The 22,026-nt window shown below is 46.8% G+C and overlaps 1 long non-coding RNA gene across 1 annotated transcript; it reads right to left on the bottom strand.

Moving 5' to 3' along the window:
- Window positions 1-2,633: 2,633 nt before the first annotated feature.
- LOC140847859 (uncharacterized) lies at window positions 2,634-9,512 on the bottom strand. The gene is made up of 4 exons (XR_012128108.1): window positions 9,474-9,512; window positions 7,962-8,156; window positions 6,364-6,542; window positions 2,634-3,757 (listed from the first exon to the last, which is right to left on the bottom strand). It is a non-coding gene; the product is annotated as an uncharacterized lncRNA (long non-coding RNA).
- Window positions 9,513-22,026: the final 12,514 nt, after the last annotated feature.

Raw genomic sequence — 22,026 nt, 5'->3', positions numbered from 1 at the left:
TTTCCAAAGGCACAGGAAAGCTACGGCAGCCAGTAACTGCAGGCAGCCCAGCGAGCCCTTTCCTTAACGGACACCAGTAGACAGTTATTACCACAGACCACAAGCACTGCCTGGGCCATGCACACGGGAGGCGAGCTGTCTCTAACTGTTCCTGCTACAATCACTCACACTAACACAAGTGGAAACAGAGATTCATAGCTCTGGGGCTGTCCTCATCCACCAAGCTGGGAGTCATTTCCCACAGGCAGGTGCTGTTACAAGGAGAAAACTGCCCTCCAACGAATTCCACTGCAGTCCCTGAGCAGACCTTCCTGTACTGAGAAGGGAGGCACCTCTCAGAGCCAGCTGCTGGCCTGAGCAGCGCCATGTTCCCCTCCATCCCCTCCCTCGCAGCTTCCCATCTGTCAGGATCCTGAGGGGCACTACCAAGAATCCCCAAAGCCTGCCATCTGAGGGCACGGGTGTGGGGTCACAAGCAGTAAACAGAAGTTTCACAACCTATAGAGGAGGCCAACCCAGTGACATCCCCCGATGGGGACCAGAAGAGAGCCATCACCATCGCCATGGCAACTGAAGGGCTGCCCTCCTGGCATCCAAGCAGCCCTGTGACTCCAACTTCTCCAGCACCCTGCCATCCTAGCAGGTCCCCTGCCACCCACCAGGCACCGGGGCAGGGGCAGCAGGAGACCCCACAAAGGCCCTCCTCCTCTTGTTCTCGGGTCCCCGCCCACTCAGCCCTCCTCCCTTCCTGCCCCCTCACCTAAGGCCTGTGTCCTCTTGGGGCCCCGTCACTCATCTCAGAGGAAAGATAAATGAATCCTATGTGAGACAATATGAAAAGCTAAACTTTGCATTGCACATCTTTGTGCCACGCACTCTGCTACCCCAACAGATTGCTTCATTTCATAGTCCAGAAAGCCCAGTGATTTAGGCACTGCTAACATCCTGACCTTGGGGATGAAGAAACTGGGGTTCAGAGATCACAGCCCACATGCTGACCCACAACCTGGCCTCCAAGCTGTCACTCTACCCTTCTGCCTCATTCCAACACCCTAGAGCAAGTGAGAGCTAAATGTAGACACAGAGCAGGGAGCAATGCTTAGCCCACAGTGCTAGTCACTAGTGACACTAAGGGGGGCACCAATATGGAGACATGTTTGGAGAAAGAACCTTTCTGGATGCACTCGAACTGCCCACCAGGTACCACCCACCTCTAATTTCTAATTTCTCCTAACCTCATTCTTTCCCTTGCTTTCAACATGTTCCTTTCCCGGGGACTCCAGGTGGTCTGAAGTACCTGCCATTACCATTTTGGTAGGTGGGTTTCCAGTCTTTCCTGATATCTAGGGACATATATACAGTGATGTTTCAGGGAGGACAGCTGAGGTGCCTTTTGGGAGGACAACCAGCAGACGTTCCCAGGCCCCCACATATCCCAGCCACCTGCAGGCATCCAGGGTCATTCAACTGCTCCACCTGGGCCAGGCCCTTTCCGTTTATTCTCTAGGGTTCTGGGTGGGACACCGTCTTTCTCTTGGTGTGTGCCCCGTCACCAGCCTCTCCTGGCCTCCAGGCCCTCAGGCAGCTCTCTCCCTGCATGCCTGTGATCCATAGCCACGAGAGGCTTCCATCCACTGCACAAACCTGTGGGGCCCCTGGCCCTGAGACCACACAGTGCTGAGGATGCTGAGACCCTCATCTCCCTGTCCACAGACTCTGAGGCGCTGCGGGACATGGAGCATGGCCCAGCTGTGCTGATGGGTACAGGTCACAGCAGAGCTGAGCGTCCACCCACCCTAACAAGCATGTGGCCTCAAGCCTCAGTTTTCTACTTGCAGAATGAGGAGGTTGGACGGGGTCAGAGTGTGCGAGTTGTGCTCTGAGGAGCCCCAGGACCCCGCCTCTGTGCAACACTGCATGTGTGTGCAGCTCGGCACCATGAGGGTGGGAATCTACCAAGCAGCCTACTTCTCTCTCTGTTACACATGAGTTTCAAGGGGGGTTCTGTGGCCATGGAAGAATGGGCCGTTATTGTGCTGGATACCCTCTGGATCTTTGCCAGGGGAGAGGGGGCAGGGCCTGCAGGAGGCGCCTGCTCTGTTCATTCTGCTCCCATGTGGATGCCATGGAGCCAAGGGAGCCTTGCTGGGCTACCTTCAAAAGGTTGGCCTGGAGGTAGGTGACCTAATTTCACATACTGAAACAATTCTAAGACTCTGAACTACATCATGTTAAAGTTAGCTGAGACCTCAGAGGAGTCCCATTTAGACAGCACCACCTGTCCAAAGTCGCAGAACCAGGCTGGACCCCCGGTGGACTGCTGCCCAGGAGGCCCCGCACCGCGTGTCTGTCGCTCAGAACCACAGCCCTCTTCCTGAGCTGAGTAGGACAAGTAGACAGGGAGACCTCCAGCACCTCTGTGCCCCATCCACCAACACCTGTAATCAAGGGGTCCTGGCTCCGGAGCACATAGCCAGGCCTGGGATTCTGCTGTGTCTCCCCCTTGTGGACACTTACAGTAACATGCTTCCTGAGGACGTCATTCTGAAAGCTGACTCAAAAAAGCAAATCCAATGACAAGAGTATCAGCTGAGACTCAGAGGGAGTTTAACAAGCAGAATATAATTACACAGCTTGGAATGGGTCCAAGATGTTGGAGCTCCCAGGAAGTCTGCAGGGTCTCAGCTGCACTAGCACCAGGTGGCACCACCAACAGCCAAGCCTCCCGAAATATGAACAGAGAGGGGATTAAGATGTGGTACCCAGCTTCTCTCATCTCCCCTACAGGGTGCACTGGGTCAGCCTGAGCTCTCTCCACCGCTGGACCTTCTCCAGAGGTTCCCAGGGCATGCATGGTGCCCAGCTACTGCCCAGCACAGAGGTGCTCACCTTCTGAACCCCCAGAGTAGACTGTGGGTCACATGGGGTACCTGGTCCCAGAGCGTGACCTGATGGGATGCACCCACCTCTGGGACCACTTCAGGGTTCTAGGTCCTCGATGCACTTGGCTTTGGGAAAGGGATTCAGGGGCAGCAGCCCCTTGGGCCATGCAAACAGCTGCAAGGCTGGGTTCCAGCTAAGCATCTCCTGGCCATGGTGAAGTTGAGGAAAGAGCTCATGAAAGGCAAGCCCTCCACTTTCTTACCCAGCCCTCCCCCTCTGGTTTCAATTTATGGTCAATGCCTGACCATCCACATCTGCCAGGGGAGCAAGGCAGGCAGTCTGTTTTATAACCAGTAGGCACGTCTCAAATACCTCCTGTGTGGAGGGTTCTGGGCTCCTGCGAGGACCCTGCCCCAGGGGGACACACAGCACTGGGGACAACAGAGTGAACACAAGCTGCTGAAGTGCATGTCAGACTCCTCCGGGCAGGAGTCAGAGTGGGGAGCCTGCAGAGTCCAGAGGAGGGTGGGGGGATGGCTGCAAGGGGTCCAGGAGACGTCATGGAGGGGGTGACCTTGGAGCAGGGAATATAGGCGACCAGTAAGAACTGGCACAGTTGTCCCAGCTGAGCTGAGGACAGTTCTTGGCTCCCTTGGGGCACTCAGGCTTGGCCCTGGAAGCCTGGGCATGCCCGGCCACATTCCTGGTGGCACCCTGACGGAGGTCAGGGGCTCAGATTCATCCATGTCTCTCCCTCACCCTCATGCCTGGGATGGAGCTCTGACTCATTGGTCTGTCTCTTCTAAACACGCCCCGTTCACGCACTGCTCTTCCATCTGCACTGCTGCTGGTGACTGCGGATGACCTGAACCACCTTTTAAACATAGACAAAAGTAGAGAAGATAACTTAATACACCTCTGTCCCCTAAAAGTGACAATCTTCAACCCATGGCCAGCATGGTTTCATCCATACCCCCTCCCATTTCCCCGACATCCACCCTGGACATCACATCATCTCATTTGTAAACATTTCAGGAAGTATCTTGGAAAAATCAGTTTTCTTAACACACATCCACAACATCATTATCATCCCTTTCAACAATGGTATCAATTTCTGCATATTATCAAACATCCAGTCAGTGGCCCCACATCCGAATTTTGCTGATTGCATCCCAACATAACATTTGATACATTCCTCTGTCCCTTGAATTTCCTATAAGTTGATATTTAGCTCTAAATAATCAATTCAATTTGGGTGCAATTATTTTTGGCAAGAAACAGCAAAGGTGGTGGTGTTCCTTCCAGCAGGAGGCACATGGCATCCGGCTAGCTCTTGTTGTGTTGGTCCTGATGCATATATTCATTTGATGTGTGGCGTGGTGATGTCCTGATTCTGTAACTCCCTCTTCATTAACTAGCTACAATGCTTCTAAACAAGAGGAACCTCACAGGGGAGAGCAAGAGTGCTGGGCGCTCTCCCTTCTTACGTCAGTTTCCCAAAGAATGAATGCTTCCCAGTGTTTCCCAAAAGTGACCAATGGACATTTTACTTTTAGCATTGTTATAAAGGCCCAGGTTTCAACATGCCTGAGGCATTTTATTCTGCTTGCAGTTACTATCCTGACTGATGTCTGGCTTGCCTTGTCTGTGGCCAGTAGGAACCACTTTGGCTCCTGGGTCCACACTGATTGTTTCCTCGCTTTCTGGGGTGATGAGATGTTCCAGGCATACCTTGCGCGTTAATCTCACTTTTCACTCTTGTTTATTTCAATAGAAAGTCCCCTGACCCCAGCCTCCAATCTGACTGTGTCTTCACTGCAGCTAGATTAATCTTTCCTTAAATTAACATTAACTTCATTTTTCTTCTTGGGAGGCAATGTGGCACAGGGAACAAACATGAGCTTTGGAACTGGGAAAACTGAGTTTGAAAATTGGCTGCATCAGTTACAACTTGTGCAGCCCTGAGCTGGTTATACCATCTCTCTGAGCCTCAGCTGCCTCATTTATACAAACAGGAATAATTACCTTCCCTCATAGGATTATGATAAAGAATGTAAAGCACCTGGCCTAGAATCTGGCAAACAGTAAGTGCATGTCAATATCTATTCCTTTTCTTCTTGTTCTTTTCAGGAAATATCAGTGGCTCCTAATGTCCATCCCACTGTGAAGACTTTCACTCTTGTCTGACCCACCTTATCCACCCAGTCCATTTCTGTGACTATTCTATGACTATACACTGCTGTTCTGGTCCCGCTAGCCTGCTATCACCAGAGCTACTAACCCCCTAGCGCCCTTATCTGCACAGCCCCCTTTACCTTAAATGCCCCATGTCCTTCTGTCCATTCCAATCCTATCTGTGAAGACCCAGCTCACAGCCTTCTGTCTCCCCAACCCCTTCAGACCTCATATTCCTCCCATCCCATAAAAGCCTGCCTGCCTGCCCACAAAGCTGGATTCGGGTGGCTACATCTACGGTAGCATTTTTCACCTACCACCTGCAAACTTGGAAGAACTGCTCTTTCTAAAGCTGGATTGGTCTGCACACAGATCCTGTGAATGCAGCAAGGCCACTCAGGGTATGTTTGTGCATGTGTGCGTGGGTGTGCCCATGTGCGTATGCACATGTCCGTGTTCACTATGTGTGCATGTGCATACGTGTGTACAGGTGTGCATGTGCGTACATGCGACCAACACCCTGCAGGAAGTCAGTGTCCTAGACTGTCTTCTCTGATGCAGAATCAGTGAGCTTCCCTGACGCTCTGCCCCACCCTCAGACTCCAGCCAGGATAGGGAGGACTACTGAACGCTGATCTTTACAGGAACCCGATGGTAGTCTCCTTGGGGGCCTCAGCTTTCTAAACCAGATGTGACCCCCATGTAGAACACAGAGAAGAGCCATAAATGACTAGGGAAACCTCCCTGCCCAGACCCGGATCTGAAACCAAAGATGAACTCAGTGCAGAATATTTCCGGGGAAGAACCATCCACCAGGGCAGCAGTGGGTAAGAAACTCAGCAGCATGGCCTCCACTCCCCAAGACATGACCCCGCCCAGCGACCTGACCAACTACCCCAAGGCAACAGACCAGAGAGGCAGCTGGGACACCTGCTGCGCCTGGGCCCAGGGCGTCTCAGGACAGAGCCACATGCAAACTCAGTCACTGCCGTGGGCAAGGGAAGGAGGCTTTCCTCCCAGGAAAGACCAAATGGAGCTCCAGGGCATGGGAAAAGATGCTCAGTGGACTTTCTTGGGCCTTTGGGGGTTAAGACACATCTGCTCCTTCCCTTAAAGGTGTCGCCCAGATAAAAGGGGTTTGGCCAAAGCAAGGGTCAAAGTTCAGCATAAAAAAAGCAAAAGTGATTGGAGCCATCAAATTTCTCTGGAAGACTGGAGGGACAGGGAGCCCTGGGATAGGGAGAGGTCAGGCAGCACCCCAAGAGGAAGATGGCCAGGGAGGAATCTCCTGGAAGGGGACCTTACCACAGGCATGATGACATTTCATGCGGTCACCTGTCAGCCCTGAATCTGCCTCTGCTGTCCCAAACCGTCAGGGAGATGCCCTGAGCCGATGTGCTCCAGAGAATGCAGGCAGTGGGCAGATCACCGGGCAGGTAGCTTTGTGCCCAGGGGCATCAGAAAAGCAGGCTGTGCGTGACCCACTGCTGGAGCAGAAGACATCCCCCAGTTATTCTGAAGAAAAGTGGCCTTTGGAATGAGCTGGGGTGGGATATGCTCTTTCTACAACAGAGTGTAAATGGGATCACAGGCTCTTTTATGGTGTAAAAGGCATGGTGTCACCCTTCCCCCCAAGTGGGTGAAACATGTGGGACATCCAGAGGCAGCAGTTGGGGTGCAGGTGTTCACCAATTAAAGGCAGTTGCCGTGGGGTGAAGGTTCTTTGGAACCAGCTGATGGCCCTGTTCTGGTCTCAACCCACTTCCAGGGCTTTGTGGGGGCTGAGAGCAGGGGGAGGGGGCTCCCAGCAAGTAACAGTTCAGCTAATCACCACGTGCCATCACATAATAACATTTAAAGCGGCCACAAAGCCCCAGGTTGCATTCTAACAGCCGCCTGGAAACACACCCCCTTTCTTCACGGACTTGTCACAGAAACAGCATGCGGGGGTGTGACATTGCCAGCCCTGCCCCAGCTGCCAGCTCACAGAGGTCCTGCACCCAGCTTTGTGAATATCCAACCTCATACCAGGGAGGCCTGCGCACACCCACCTGCTGGGGGCAATCTCACTGGGATGGGTGCTGGTGCCGGCACCTTTTGAAAGCCTTGAGAACCACCCTGTTTGTAACATAAATAGAATGTGCTTTCGTGCGTCTTTCTGGAGTGGGGCATATATGCAGGCTCTCTTTCCAGGCCTGTCCTACACAGGCTTCTCAACTGGGACACTGAGACACTTCAAAGAGGCAGGGTGCCCTCGGGCCAGGCCTCCCACAAGCTCTGATGTCGGCATTCTTAGAGGCACCCTCCCGCTGTGAGGCGCAAACCTCAAGCTCAGAATGGACAGTTAGGGCACTCCCCTGGGGCCCAGGAACTGCTTTCTTGTCTGTTTTCTTTTTTTATTTCAACCACCTTTAAATGAGCCCAAGACCAGCTTGCTCAGGAAGCTGCACTTGCCCATGGGGATGACCTCACAAAGTTATCATGCCCACACCCTGCTTCCACCTTGGGGAAGGCTCACAGAATCCCAGAAGGAGCCACCTGCCATGTGAGACAGCACCAGACCAGGAGAAGCCACACTGAAGCCTGGAGGCAGGGGAGGCAGGCGGTGCCTGGCAGAGGAGGACAAAACCCTCAGGTGCCCATCCTGAGTGAGCATCTCTCCTGCTCCACCCTTGTCAGCCCTGTTTGCAAATAATTCTTTGTGTTGGATACTTGTAGGTTCTGGAAGTTTTTCCCAAACATCCACCTTAAATTCTGCTTCAAACTGAGTAGACCTTGCAGCTCCTGTTGAGAGGGAAAGAGAAACAGAGACAGAGACTTTCCTGGCCCTGCCAGGGGCCCTTGATCTTACACTTAGGCAGCTTTCCCGTTTTATTCTGCCTAATGTCTCATATTGTTCCTACTCTGTGGGCAAGGTGAGTTCCCTGGCACTTCCCGGAAGCACGCCCATCACAGTGCATGTAACTGTCCTGATAGCTCTTCAGTCCTTCAGTCTCTGCCTTCATCCACTCAGTGCCTACTGCACACAAAGTCCCGGATGTGGCCTGCAGTGAGCAAAGCAGGCGGTAGGACCACACCATGACCTTCATGTGCTTTTCCTAAAAAAAAAAATGAAAAATTATATGTTATGGCTGTACTGATACAAAGATGGATATATTAGCATATAAGACACCATTTTCATCAACCTATAAGTTCCAAGTGGCCGCAGGGATGAGGTGGAGGACCTGCTCTGTGAATAGTGCGTGGGCTTTTGTGTGCAGAGGAACCCTAGGGTTCTACCGCCAGCTGGGCCCCCTCCTCCCAGGGGCCCTCCAGAGTGCCAGCCTCCAGCTTCTTGAAGACGGGGCTGAGGAGGAGAATGTGGGGACTCAGATTCTGGAAGCAATACATGGAGAGGAGGCCTGGACAGGAGACAGTTGGCCTGAGGGCAGGGACAGGAGACTGAGCAAATGCACCTCTAAGAACTCATGAGCCCTTGTGGGGAGTCTCAGTGTGCACCCCCAGAAGTGATAAGGGAGCCTGAGGCACAGCTTGGGCAGGGAGAGGCCCAAGTAGGGCCAGCATGAACTGGGTGCATACCTCCCCCATCTGGGCCAGAAGCCTTGGCCATGACTGGATGGGTGTGAGCGCTAGCTCACCACCCCAAATACTATATTCACTGTAACCCACTAGAATATAAATGGCCCCACCAGAACATGCACCCCTTGAGAGCAGGGACTTTGTCTCTCTTCTTAAAAACTGGGAAAATGCACATAACACATAATTGACCATTGTGACCATGGTAAGTGTGCAGTTCAGTGGTGTTATGTACCTTTGCACTGTTGTGCAACCACCACCACCGCTCAACTCCAGGACTTCTTCATTTTCCCAAAAGGAAACTCTGACCAATTAAACAGCAACTCTCTATTGCCCCCACTCCTAGCCCCGGGCATCCACCATCCTGCTTTCTACCCCTATGAATATGACACTCAAGGGACTTTACGTGGAGCATACAGGGTTTGTCCTTTTGTGATTTGCTTATTTCACTCAGCATAATGTCCTCAGTGTGCCTGCATGTGGTAGCCGGTGACAGGATTTCCTTCTGTAAGACCGGGTAATACCCCACTGTGAGCACAGACCGCTATCATTTCTCCGTGGGAGTTCGCCTCTCACCCACCCTGAATTGCAGCACCTAGAACCCTTGTGCACACACAGGAGGTGTTCAAAACAGTGTGGAAAGAATGGTTTTGATGAAACAATCCACTGAAAGCACTTCTTTCTGGCACAGAATGGGGCTTGGAAAAATTAGCCAGGTTGTGATTAGCCATCTCCATTCTAAACCCATTTGTATAAACATAGGTCGAATAGTGCCAGGATGTACATGCTTTCCTCACAGCCACCCCCATGGGCACACAGGAGCCACATAGGAGAGCTACCTGCTGCTGGTGCCTTTGTGCTGGGAAGGTAGGACCTGGAGCTCCACCAGCCCCTAAAGCCTGATGAGCCACTTCCCGGGCCTGGATTGGACCCTGCCTTCTTGGGACCTTCCTCTGGAGCCCGTGATGGTGCAGGTGGCAGATGGCGACCTCACATCCATGCTAGGCCTGCAGCAAACCCAGGTTTTAAATAGGCCATTCTTCATTGCAGGGAGAGAGAAGCCCTGCCCACTTCCTCTGTGAACAAATCCAGGCAGATGATCTGCCCTGAAGATGGGCAGCCAGCAACCCAGGGCTGTCTCTCTGGTGTCGTTCTCCTGGCACAGACCTGGCCCCAGGGTGGAGCCTCTGTCTGTGGGCTCTGCTCCAACAGAGGGTGCAGGCTGCTGAGGGCCTCTTCCAGAGGCTGGCTGGGAGGGAGTGTGGGAAAGGGGCCCTTAGGTCTTTCCACAGAAAAATCTGGAACTTAAACCCTCCACTGTAGACTGGTGGCACCAAGTTTGATGAGGCTGCTCTATCTTTTCCTGCCAGACCCGGACAGCTCCACACAGCAGCGTTTTGACATAAAGTACTAATTGTCAGAGAGGGTCAGGGCTTCACCAGCTGAGAAAACACAAGGGTGACCCTTGAAAGAAAAGCAAGTGCTGCCTAATTGGGACAAAGCCCATTAGAGGGTCAGGGGACCTTCCCCCACTGACACATGCATCGTCACTGCCTCATCAAGAAATGTGACATGGGAGACACCCTCTGTGCTGTCACCTTGGTGGGGGGCACACTGGGCCCTCCTTCAGAGTGCCACTTGGCAGACGGTTTTCAATGCCATAATAAAAAAGCAATAGAAGGCATTTCATGGTTATTTTTTGCCTTAATATAAAAGGAATACATAACCAATAGAAAATTTGGAGATTACAGAAAAGCACACTGATGGAATAAATTGTCCATAATATCATCCCTAAGAGATGAATGCTACTACTTCTGGGAATAGAATCCTATGTTTGTCACTGTCTGCATGCATGTACATGTATGTGCACATGCTTGTGTGTACATGTGTATAAGTATGTGTAAATAACTGTATATCTGTATGTCTATATATGTATGTATGTGTGTAACATGTGTATAACTGTTTATCGGTATGTGTGTATTGTATGTATGTGTATACATACGCATATATATCGTGTATATGCATATGCATGTGGATGTAAGAATGTGTGTATGTGCATGTGTGTGTGTGTGTGTGTGTGTTTATGTACTTGATGTTTTTATGAGGAGACACTGTAACAGAACTCACTCACCAGTATAAGAAAATACACTATGATGGGGTATGTGGTGGGGACTTGATAATAGGGGGGGAATGTAGTAACCACAGTGTTGCTCATGTGAAATCTGAGCATAAGATTGTATATCAGTGATACCTTAATAAAAAAAAAAGAAAATATGCTATGAAATCAAGGACATTTAAATATTTAAGGTTTTTAAATGTTTATAAACTTTTCTCATATTTTTCTATTGCAACATTTTCTAAACTGTGTTCCACAAAACAGAAACACACATGAATTAAAACTGTTTCGGCTTTATAACATGCCACAGACCATGTGGAGGTTCCCAGGGCACACAGAGACCCTGAGAGGCCGGGCAACAGACACCTGCGGAACCGGGCCTCAGCAGCACTGCTGACCAGGGGCCACTGCTGTTCGCAAGGGCAGTGACTCGGTGCTGATCTGCATGAAAAAGGGAGCCAGACTCTCGCACACCCTTCCCGACGCCAGACCACTAGCCCTTTCTGCTTCTCCTGGGCCTGAGAAAAGGTCAGCCCAGCATCACTGAGGGAATTTTGAGGGCAAAAGCAAAGAAGTGGCAGCTGAGTATTTGTTGGCTGTGAGTCTGTGTAACTAAGTGATAATTTCCTGGCACATTGCCCCCAGCTCCTCCTGGGTAAGGGATGAGGAAGACAACTGGAAAGGAATTCAAGTCATAGGTCCTTGAATGCATAGGGTAACTATCCCTGCCTGACCTTTCTCTCACTTTCTTACTCCAACCAATTAAGGGGATAGGGCTGGAAGGGGATTGACAGGCAGTGGGAGGAAGGAGAAGACATTCCTAAATCTTTTTTCTCAATGATGAACTTTGCTCTTTTTCTTGCATTTTTTAAATAAAATTAGGGTTATACTGTACTCGTTTTTTTCACTTAATATATCATGAAGATTTTCTCAAGGCATTAAAGTCTCCTAAACATAAAATGTAATTATTTCATATAAGACTATCTTGAAAGTAAATACCATAGTTATTAACCAGTGTGCCAGTTACTGGTTTACTGCCTGTGGGGCCCAGATTCGCCCTTCACTACCTGCTCCGTGTCAAAGGGCTGCACTCAGCATTTCTCCTTTACCGTGAGTGCAATGTTACGCTTTCCCAGTAGAGGGCAGAGACAATGTTGTATGGGGAGGCCAGCTTCTCCTCCCCATTCCAGGGCGTGGGGCCCAGGCCCAGCTCACTGACCACCTTGCCACAGGCCTCATGGGAGCACATGCCTCCACCCCCTGGAGCCCACCTATAAGCCCCTGCTTGCCTGCACCCTGGAGGATTGCCCAGGGATGTGCACCAGCTCTGGCCAAGGCCACCAATGGACTTCTCCCCACCATCTAGTGATACACAACCACACCCTCTTCACGAGGGGTGAACCCCATCCAAGTCTACCCTTCCTTAGGTGCCTCCCCAGTGCTAGGGTACCTGTAGAGTTCTCTATCTGAATAGTTACTCTCCTATCACTGCTTAATAATTCCTGATACTTAATTTTCATTATTCAAATTGTTCTGTGGTTTCAGTCTCCTAACTGGACCCAGACAGAAACATTCAGCCAGGACAATGTATTAAGCATTATTTTTTAACTGTTCTAATTTGCATTTGGGCAGAAGGAAGGCTAGTGTGAAGGATGTGTTTTTTTCAACAGAAAAAATCTGCTGAACAGATCTAAAATAGAGATTAGTTCCCAGAGATAGCCAGCCAGAGAACAGTAACATTTACTAAATGCCTGATACGAGCCCTAAGTCATTACCAGTCACTACAGCCCCATGTGTACCAGTATGATGATGCCCAATGACCAGCACGCACCTCACCTCAGCTCATGGCCCCAGAGGTGGTAGGAGACAGTGCCTGTGGATTTCACACCTGGTCTTGTCCCTTCCTGCTGCTCCAGCTGCCCATCTGAGTTGGGGCCATGATCACCAAGAGAGAAAAGAGAGGACTCAGAGCAGAGAAAGTAAAAGTCTTGGAGAATTTAGAAATAGAACAACAAAGAGAACATAGAGGAATTGAGAGTATTAGTTCATACTGTGTGACACGACTTGATTCCACCTGACAGGGAGTGGGGAGGCAGGGAGGTGGGGGACAGCCCACGTCTGAATGGCCAAGAACCCTGAGCCCAGATACTGATGCAGTCCTGGCCATGTATTATCTCTTCCATTCCAATGTAAGCTGTAAAAAGAATGACTGATGCACTTGAGTTTTTACTCTTTTGTGCTACTCCATGCAGATATCTTCAAAACTCAGGAACAATAAGGTCCTCATTCTGCTTTCTGGATTCAGTGAAACCTTGGGAGCAAACCCCAGCTACTGTGAGTTTTTCCATATGGAGAGTAAGGCTGGGCCCAAAGAAAGAGAGGAGGCAAAGCCCTAGGGGCAGCTGGATAGGCACAGGCAGTGTGGGGGAGGGTCTTCAGGGAGAGGCAGCCCCACCCAGGAGACCCAGCTCCTCTGTGCCCCTGCATTGCAGTTTTTGGTTTATCACTTTGTATAAATGTAAACAAAGCACAAACACACACACAGACTTATATGCAGACTCTCCACCCTGTGGCTCGGGCGGGAGGCAGTGAACAAGAAGCAAGGTATCTCATAACCAGTCTCCTAACAGCTAACAAGGGGCCAATGACCCTGAACAGCAGACAGTGACCACAGGGGAACCGCTTCCCATCACTCTGAGGTGACTGCATCAAAGGAAGCAAACATGGCTTGATGCATGTTAGCTAGGAAGAAAATAGTCTTGGTGTACCAAATAAGGCAAACTGCAGTAAGAGAAACAGACCACTTTAGGCTCCTGAAGAGCACCACTCCCTTAAGGGAACTGCTGCTGCTACAAGCCTCCTTCCTCGGCAGAGGCTTAACTGCACTCATGCCCCTGAGCCCCAGGATGGGTGAGTGCACTTCACTGCCACAGCCGTTTTACACACCACCACCTGCAGCCCCCGACCAGCCATGTACTTCCAGCCCCATGTGCGGCACATTTGGAGTTTTCTTTATCTGCTTCAGCTCCATTTCTCACCAGCTCTTATCTAAGGTAGGAGTGGTGCTTCAGGCACTACAAACTGCCTTCTCTCTACTGATGTACCACTTCCTCAGCTGTCAGGCAGAGAGGATTGAACTCTTCTTGCTGAATGATTATGAGGTGGCAAATCAAAAGTCAGAAAAACAAAAATCAGGATTGTGGGCACAAATCAGCTCATGCATCTTCTGTCACTAAAAAAGAGTTGAATTGGCTTAAAGATGGCAGTCTGGGAGGTGAGACCAAAACTGCCTCCCAAAACCACATATAATATGAAAATATAGCAAATACAACTAATCCTGAAAGAGCAACAGGAAAGAAGGCTGTAACAGACTGCCTACACCTGGGAACAGAACAGACCTCATAGAAAAGGGTAAAGTACCAAAACTGTGACCCAACCCCTTCCCCTACCCCAGCTCACTGGTGGGAGGAAGAGAAATGGAGCAGGGAGGGGGTGGAGGCCTAGGACTGCTAAACACCCAGCCCTGGAGATCTGCTCTGGTAGCACAAACCTGCATTACATGGTGCTCTGGAGATTAGTGGGGTTGGAAAACTCAGACAGGCAGAAAACTTGAAGACTGAGATTTCAGACACTTGTGGAGAACAGGTACCCACAACTGGCCTCTCTGGGACAAAAGACAGGCAGGCACTCTGAGAGACTTCCTAACAGCGAGAGGGCTGCTAAAGGGGAAAGGATAGCACAGAGCTTGCTGCTCAGGAGAAAGGAAAGGTGGACAAAATTGTCCCGGTACACTAAGCCCAGCAGGTTGGGAACTTTCAGGAGCTTCAGGTGCTCCATCCCCCTGGCTGGCAACACAGCAACAAGGTCCCTAACCATGATGCACAGCCTGCCACTCCTTACTCCAGGCCAGCACTGGCTTGCAAACTGGCTGTCTCCACCATTGTGCCAGGCCAGCCAGAGGGCAGCCCAGCCTACAGCAGGTACAAGTTCATAGCATAGTGGCTCCTCCCTGAGCACTCAGCCCACTTGCCCTGGCAGTGGAGGCAGGCACTGCAACTGGGAAACAGGAAAGAGCTCATTCCTCCCAGCAGGCACCAGTGCCATTCACCTATAACCTCCACCATAACTCCAGGGGCTGAGCAGCTCCAGAGAGTAGAGCTTCTGGGCACTAGAGGGCGCCACATACAAGTATGAAACATCAAAGGAACGTGGTACAAACCAAAATCCCACAAACACCAGAAAGAGGGCTAAAAAGTGAAACTGAACTCACCAATCTTCCTGAAAAAGATTTCAAAATAAAAATCATAAACATGCTCACAGAGCTACAGAAAAAAATCCAAGACCTCAGGGAGGAATTCAAAAATGAGCTACAAACTTTGAAAAATCCAGTATCTGAAATGAAACATAAAATGGAGGAATTTAAAAGCAGATTAGATGAAGTAGAGGAGATGGTAAATGAAATAGAAATTAGAGAACAGGAATAAAAAGAAGCTGAGGCACAGAGAGAAGAAAGGATCTCTAAGACTGAAAGAATATTGAGAGAACTGTGACCAATCCAAAAAGAACAATATTCACATTATAGAGATACCAGAAGAAGAAGAGAAAGAAAAAGGAATAAAAAGTGTCTTTGAGGAGGTAATTGCTGAAACTTCCCCAATCTGGGGAAAGAGATAGCCTCCCAAGCCATGGAGGTGCACAGATCTCCCAACACAAGGGACCCAAGGAAGACAACACTAACACATATAGTAATTAAAATGGAAAAGATCAAGGACAAGGACAGAATATTAAAAGCAGCCAGAGAGAGAGAAAAGATCACATACAAAGGAAAACCCATCAGGCTATCATCAGACTTCTCAGCAGAAACCTTACAGGCCAGAAAAAAGTGGCATGATATATTTAAAGCAATGAAACATAAGGGCCTTGAACCAGTAATACTCTATCCAGCAACATTACCATTTAAATTTGGAGAAGGGATTAAACAATTTACAGATAAGCAAAACTTGAAAGAATTTGCCTCCCACAAGCCATCTCTACAGTGTACTTTGGAGGGATGGGTATAGACGGAAGGCTAAATAGCTGTCACCAGAGAAAATAAAACCACAGTAAAGAAAGTAGACCACTTAATTACTAAGCAAATGAAAAATTAAATCAAGTACACCCAAAGTCAGTCAAGGGATAGACAAAGAGTACAGAATATGACACCTAATATATAAAGAATGGAGGAGGAAGACTAAGGAGGAAAAAAAAGAACCTTTAGATTGTGATTGTAATAGCACATGAAGTGAGTTGAGTTAGACTGTTAGATAATAAAGAAGTTACCCTCAAACCTTTGGTAATCATGACTCTAAAGCCTGCAATGGTAATAAGTACATATCTGTGGATAATCACCCTAGAGGAAAATGGTCTGAATGTACCAATCAGAACACATAGAGTCACTGAGTGGATAAAAAAACAAGACCCATCTATATGCTGCCTACAAGAGACTCACTTCAAACCCAAAGACATACACAGACTAAAAGTGAAAGGATGGAAAAAGAATTCATGCAACTAATAGGGAGAAAAAAGCAGGAATTGCAGTACTTGTATCAGACAAAATAGACTTCAAAACAAAGTCACAAGAGACAAAGAAGGACATTACATAATGACAAAGAAGTCAATCCAACAAGAGGATGTAACCATTATAAATACCTATGCACCCAACACAGAAACACCTACATATGTGAAAAAAAATAGTACCAAAATTAAAGGAGGCAGTAGAATGCAATGCATTCATTTAGGAGATTAAACACACAATGAGACAGAAAATAAGTAAGGAGACAAAGGCACTGAACAACACATTAGAACAGATGGACCTAACAGACAGCTAAAGAACACTCCACCCAAAAGCAGCAGGATACACATTCTCAAGTGCACATGGAACATTTTCAAGAATAGATCATATACTAGGCCATAAAAGAGCCTCAGTAAATTCAAAAAGATTGAAATTGTACCAACCAGTTTCTCCAACCACAAAGGTATGAAACTGGAATAATGCAAAATAAAACAAAAAAGCCCACAAACATACAGTGGCTTAACAACATGCTCCTAAATAATCGATGGATCAATGACCAAATAAAAACAGAGATCAAGCCATATATGGAGACAAATGACAACAATAATTCAACACTGCAAAATCTGTGGGATGCAGCGAAGGCAATGCTAAGAGGGAAGTATACTTCAATGTAGGCCTACCTCAGAAAGAACAATCCCATATGAACAGTTTAAATGTACAATTAATGAAACTAGAAAAAGAAGAACAAATGAGGCCCAAAGTCAGTAGAAATAGAGACATATACAGGTTAGAGCAGAAATAAATAAAATTGAGAAGAATAAAATAATAGAATCAATGAAAGTAGGAGCTGGTTCTCTGAGAAAAAAAAACAAACAGATAAACCCCTAGCCAGACTTATCAAGAAAAAAAAGAGAGTCTACACCCATAATCAGAATCAGAAATGAGAACAGAAAAATCATTAAAGATACCACAGAAATACAAAGAATTATTAGAGAATACTATGAAAAATTATATGCTAACGAACTGTCCATTTCTTGGACAATTTTCTAGAAAATACAACCTTCCAAGGCTGACCCAGGAAGAAACAGAAAATATGAACAGACTAATTACCAGCAATGAAATTGAATTGATAATAAAAAAAAAAGACTACCTAAGAACAAAACCCCTGAACCAGATGGCTTCACTGCTGAATTTTATCAAACATTTAGAGAAGACCTAATATCCATCCTCCTTAAAGTTTTCCAAGAGAGGAAGAGGAGGGAATACTTCCAAACTCATTCTATGAGGCCAGCATCATTGCAATGCCAAAACCAGGCAAAGACATCACAAATAAAGAAAATTATAGACCAATATCCCTGATGAACATGGAAGCAAAAATACTCAACAAAATATTAGCAAACTGAATTCAAAAAGATCATCCATCATGATCAAGTGGGATGCAAGGATGGTACAATATTTGAAAATCCATCAAGATCATAGACCACACCAAGAAAAAGAAGGACAGTAACCACATGATATTCTCCATAGATGCTGAAAAAGCATTTGACAAAATTCAACACCCATTCATGATAAAAACTCTCAACAAAATGGGTATAGAGGGCAAGTACTTCAACATAATAAAGGCCATATATGACAGACACACAGCCAACATCATACTTAACAGTGAGAAGCTAAAAGCTTTCCCTTCAAGATCAGGAACAAGACAAGGATGCCCACTCTCCCCACTTCTACTCAACATAGCACTCAAGGTCCTAGCCACAGCAATCAGACAAAACAAAGAAATAAAAGGCATCCAGATTGGCAAGGAGGAAGTTAAACTGTAAATGATATTGTACATAAGAAACCCTAAAGAATCCACTCCAAAGCTACTAGAACTAATGTCTGAATTCAGCAAAGTTGCAGGATAGAAAATTAACACACAAAAATCTGTTGCATTCCTATATACTAACGATGAACTAGTAGTAAGAGAAAACAGGAAAACATTCCATTCACAATTGCATCAAAAAGAATAAAATACCTAGAAATAAACCTAACCAAGGAGGTGAAAGACCTATACCCTGAAAACTACAAGACACTCATGAGAGAAATTAAAGAAGATAAATGGAAATACATCCCATGCTCATGGATAGGAAGAATTTATATTGTCAAAATGGCAATTTTGATGCCTAAAGCAATCCACAGATTCAATGCAATCCCTATCAAAATATCAATGGCATTCTTCAATGAACTAGAGCAAATATTTCTAAAATTCATATGGAACCACAAAAGATTCCAAAGAGACAAAGCAATCATGAGAAGGAAGAATAAAGCTGGGGGGATTATGCTCCCTGATTTCAAGCTCTACTACAAAGCCACAGTAACCAAGACAATTTGATACTAGCACAAGAACAGACTCATAGATCAATGGAACAGAATAGAGAGCCCACATATAAACCCATGCATATATGGTCAATTAATATATGATAAAGAAGTCATGGATATACAATGGGAAAATGACAGCTTCTTCAACAGCTGGTGTTGGCAAAACTGGACAGCTACATGTGAGAGAATGAAACTGGATTATTGTCTAACTCCATACACAGAAGTAAACTCGAAATGGATAAAAGACCTGGATGTAGTCATGAAATCATTTAACTCTTAGAAGGAAACATAGGGAAAAATCTCTTGAATATAAACATGAGCAACTTTTTCCCAAACGCATCCCCTCGGTCAAGGAAAACTAAGGCAAAAATGAACTAACGGGACTACATCAAGCTAAAAATCTTCTATACAGAAAAGGACACCATCAATAGAACAAAAAGGCATCTTACAGTGTGGGAGAATATATTCATAAATGACATATCCAACAAGAGGTTAACATCCAAAATATATAAAGAACTCACACGCATCAACACCCAAAAAGCAAAGAACCCAATTAAAAATGGGTGGAGGATATGAACAGACACCTCTCCAAAGAAGAAATTCAGATGGCCAACAGGCACATGAAAAGATGTTCTGCATCTCTAATTATCAGGGAAATGTAAATTAAAACCACAATGAGATATCACCTCACACCAGTAATGATGGCCAACATCCAAAAGACAAGCAACAACACATGCTGGAGAGGATGCAGAGAAAGGAGAACCCTCCTACACTGCTGGTGGGAATGTAAATTAGTTCAACCATTTTCAAAAGCAATATGGAGGTTCCTCACAAAACTCAAAATAGAAATACCATTTGACCTGAGAATCCCACTCCTTGGAATTTACCCAAAGAATACAACTTCTCAGATTCAAAAAGACATATGCACCCCTATGTTTATCACAGCACTATTTACAATAGCCAAGATATGGAAGCAACGTAAGTGTCCATCACTAGATGAATGGATAAAGAAGATGTGGTACATATACACAGTGGAATATTATTCAGCCATAAGAAGAAAAAAATCCTACCATTTGCAACAGCATGGATGGACCTAGAGGGTATTATGCTGAGTGAAATAATCCAGGCAGAGAAAGACAAGTGCCAAATGATTTCCCTCATCTGTGGAGTATAACAACAAAGCAAAACTGAAGGAACAAAACAGCAGCAGAATCACAGGCTCCAAAAAGGGACTAGCAGTTTTCAAAGGGGAGGGGTGGGGCAGCGTGGGTGGAGAGGGCAGGAGAAGGGGATTGAGGGGCATTTTAATAAATATACATGGTGTGTGTGGGGGTTACGGGGAAGACAGTGTAGCACAGAGAAGACAAGTAGTGACTCTGTGGCATCTTACCACACTGATGGACAGTGACTTCAATGGGATATGGGGGGACTTGATAATATGGGTGAATGTAGTAACCACAATGTTTTTCATGTGAAATCTTCATAAAAATGTATGTCAGTGATACCTTAATAAAAATCAAAAGTAAAAAGAGCTGATTACAGCACAGACATCCCCTAGGGGACCAATGAGTTCCCTCTGGACACTGCTTGGTGGCCTGTGGAGTCTGAGTAAAGGTGCCTCTGCAGCGGAAAAAGCTGAGAGGACAGGAAAAAGCTATGAGGCAGGGAGTTCTTTTTATGTCCAATATAAATACATAAACATGTATATTATTTTACTCTTACCTCTGGTGTATGTACAAGAACAATGTGGTGCCCACTCATTAAAAACTCCACCATTTATAAACCACCTCCTAACTTCATCTTGGGCTGACAATCTGAGTTTTTTAGAGTTAGAAATACCCAGAGCAGTGCTTACTTAGTGCTAGAGCTCCTCTCCATCCGCCCAGGAAGAGGCCCCCTATGCCTCCCATAATAATTAGCACAGTGTTGCTAGAGGCACTCACAGTCTCTCTCCTGAGAGAAAATCAATAGCCTCTCTGCAATGGGTTCTTATCCCCTGTCCTTTTTTCTCTCCATTTGTATAATTAAAAAAAAAAAAAAAAAACAAAGAAAATCTACATAGGAGCATGACAGCCAGGCTGGTACCCACTCCACGACCACCACCCAATCAGGAATAAAGTTCATCTTGGTTACCACGGGCAACCACCACCTGTCCCTCTGCGCTCCAAGGACTCCTCACCAACAAACCCTCCCCTGGGGTTTAAAAGATTATCTTTGTTAAGGAAGGACTTCCCTCCATGCCTTCAGCTTCCTTCTGAAGCCTCAGACCAATCTGCTTTATTTCCTTTCTAAATATTCAAACATTTTGAATGGAACAGCTGGTAAATATACAGGATTCAGCACTTTCCTCTAAACCAGCAAGTGAAGGTCAAACTGCAGGGCTGCTCAGCCCGGATGTTAATAATGTCACTTGTAGAAACAACTTTGTCTACATAAGACAGCTGGTAAAAAGACTGTTTGCTCTAAAGATGGTATCGTAAACAGAACTCAATCTAAAATACTCTGCATGGAATTATGATTAGCACACATAATGTAGTGGGGGTGGGGGGGACATGGGAAAGGCAGTATATACAGAGAAGACAAGTAATGATTCTATAGCATCTTACTATGCTGATGGACAGTGACCTTAGTGGGGTATGTGGTGGGGACTTGATAATGGGGGGAATCCAGTAACCACAATGTTGCTCATGTAATTGTATATTAACGATACCAAAAGAAAAGAAAAGAAAAAAAATATATTCTGCATGGAGATGTGGTTCACAAAATTAACTTCAGACAAAACCACCTGTTAGTTGCCTCTACGACATCCATTCTCCCTTTCTTCCAATTTATCCACTGTGGCCACATGCCCAGCACCAGATAATGAATCATAACAATCCTGTTTCTCGATTTCCCAACTTCTCTTGCAACTAGAGATGTCTTAAATATATGACCCACTTCTGGTCAATGAGACCTAAATGAAAGGAGGTTAAGCAAACATCTGCAAACTTTAACTTTTTTTATTGAAGGGATAGACATGGCTGGGTCAGCTCCTCTTCTCTCTTCTTTCTGCTCTGACCACAAACTTGATGTCTGGAGCCATCTCATCTTTCTTGCAATCCCAAAACAAAGACAGAGCTTGGCATCATGGATTAGCAGACCTAGTGGCAGCAAATGCCTACTTCTGAACATCTGGTTATGTGAGAAAAATAAACCTGCATGTGTTCAAGCCATTTAAGTTGACTTTCTGTTACTTGCAGCTTAACATAATTCTAAGCAAGACACACCATGCTTGGCACACTTCCTATTAATTCTGCTGCCTCTGAAGGAATCTAGAGCAGAAGGAGGGTTTCTACCCATTTCCACTCTCTACCACTTCTCCTTT

The sequence above is a fragment of the Manis javanica genome, chromosome 2, assembly GCF_040802235.1.
Source record: "Manis javanica isolate MJ-LG chromosome 2, MJ_LKY, whole genome shotgun sequence".
In the NCBI taxonomy this organism is placed as follows: Eukaryota; Metazoa; Chordata; class Mammalia; order Pholidota; family Manidae; genus Manis; species Manis javanica.
Note: the sequence above shows the minus strand (reverse complement) of the source record. Positions and strands in the feature narration are given on the sequence as shown.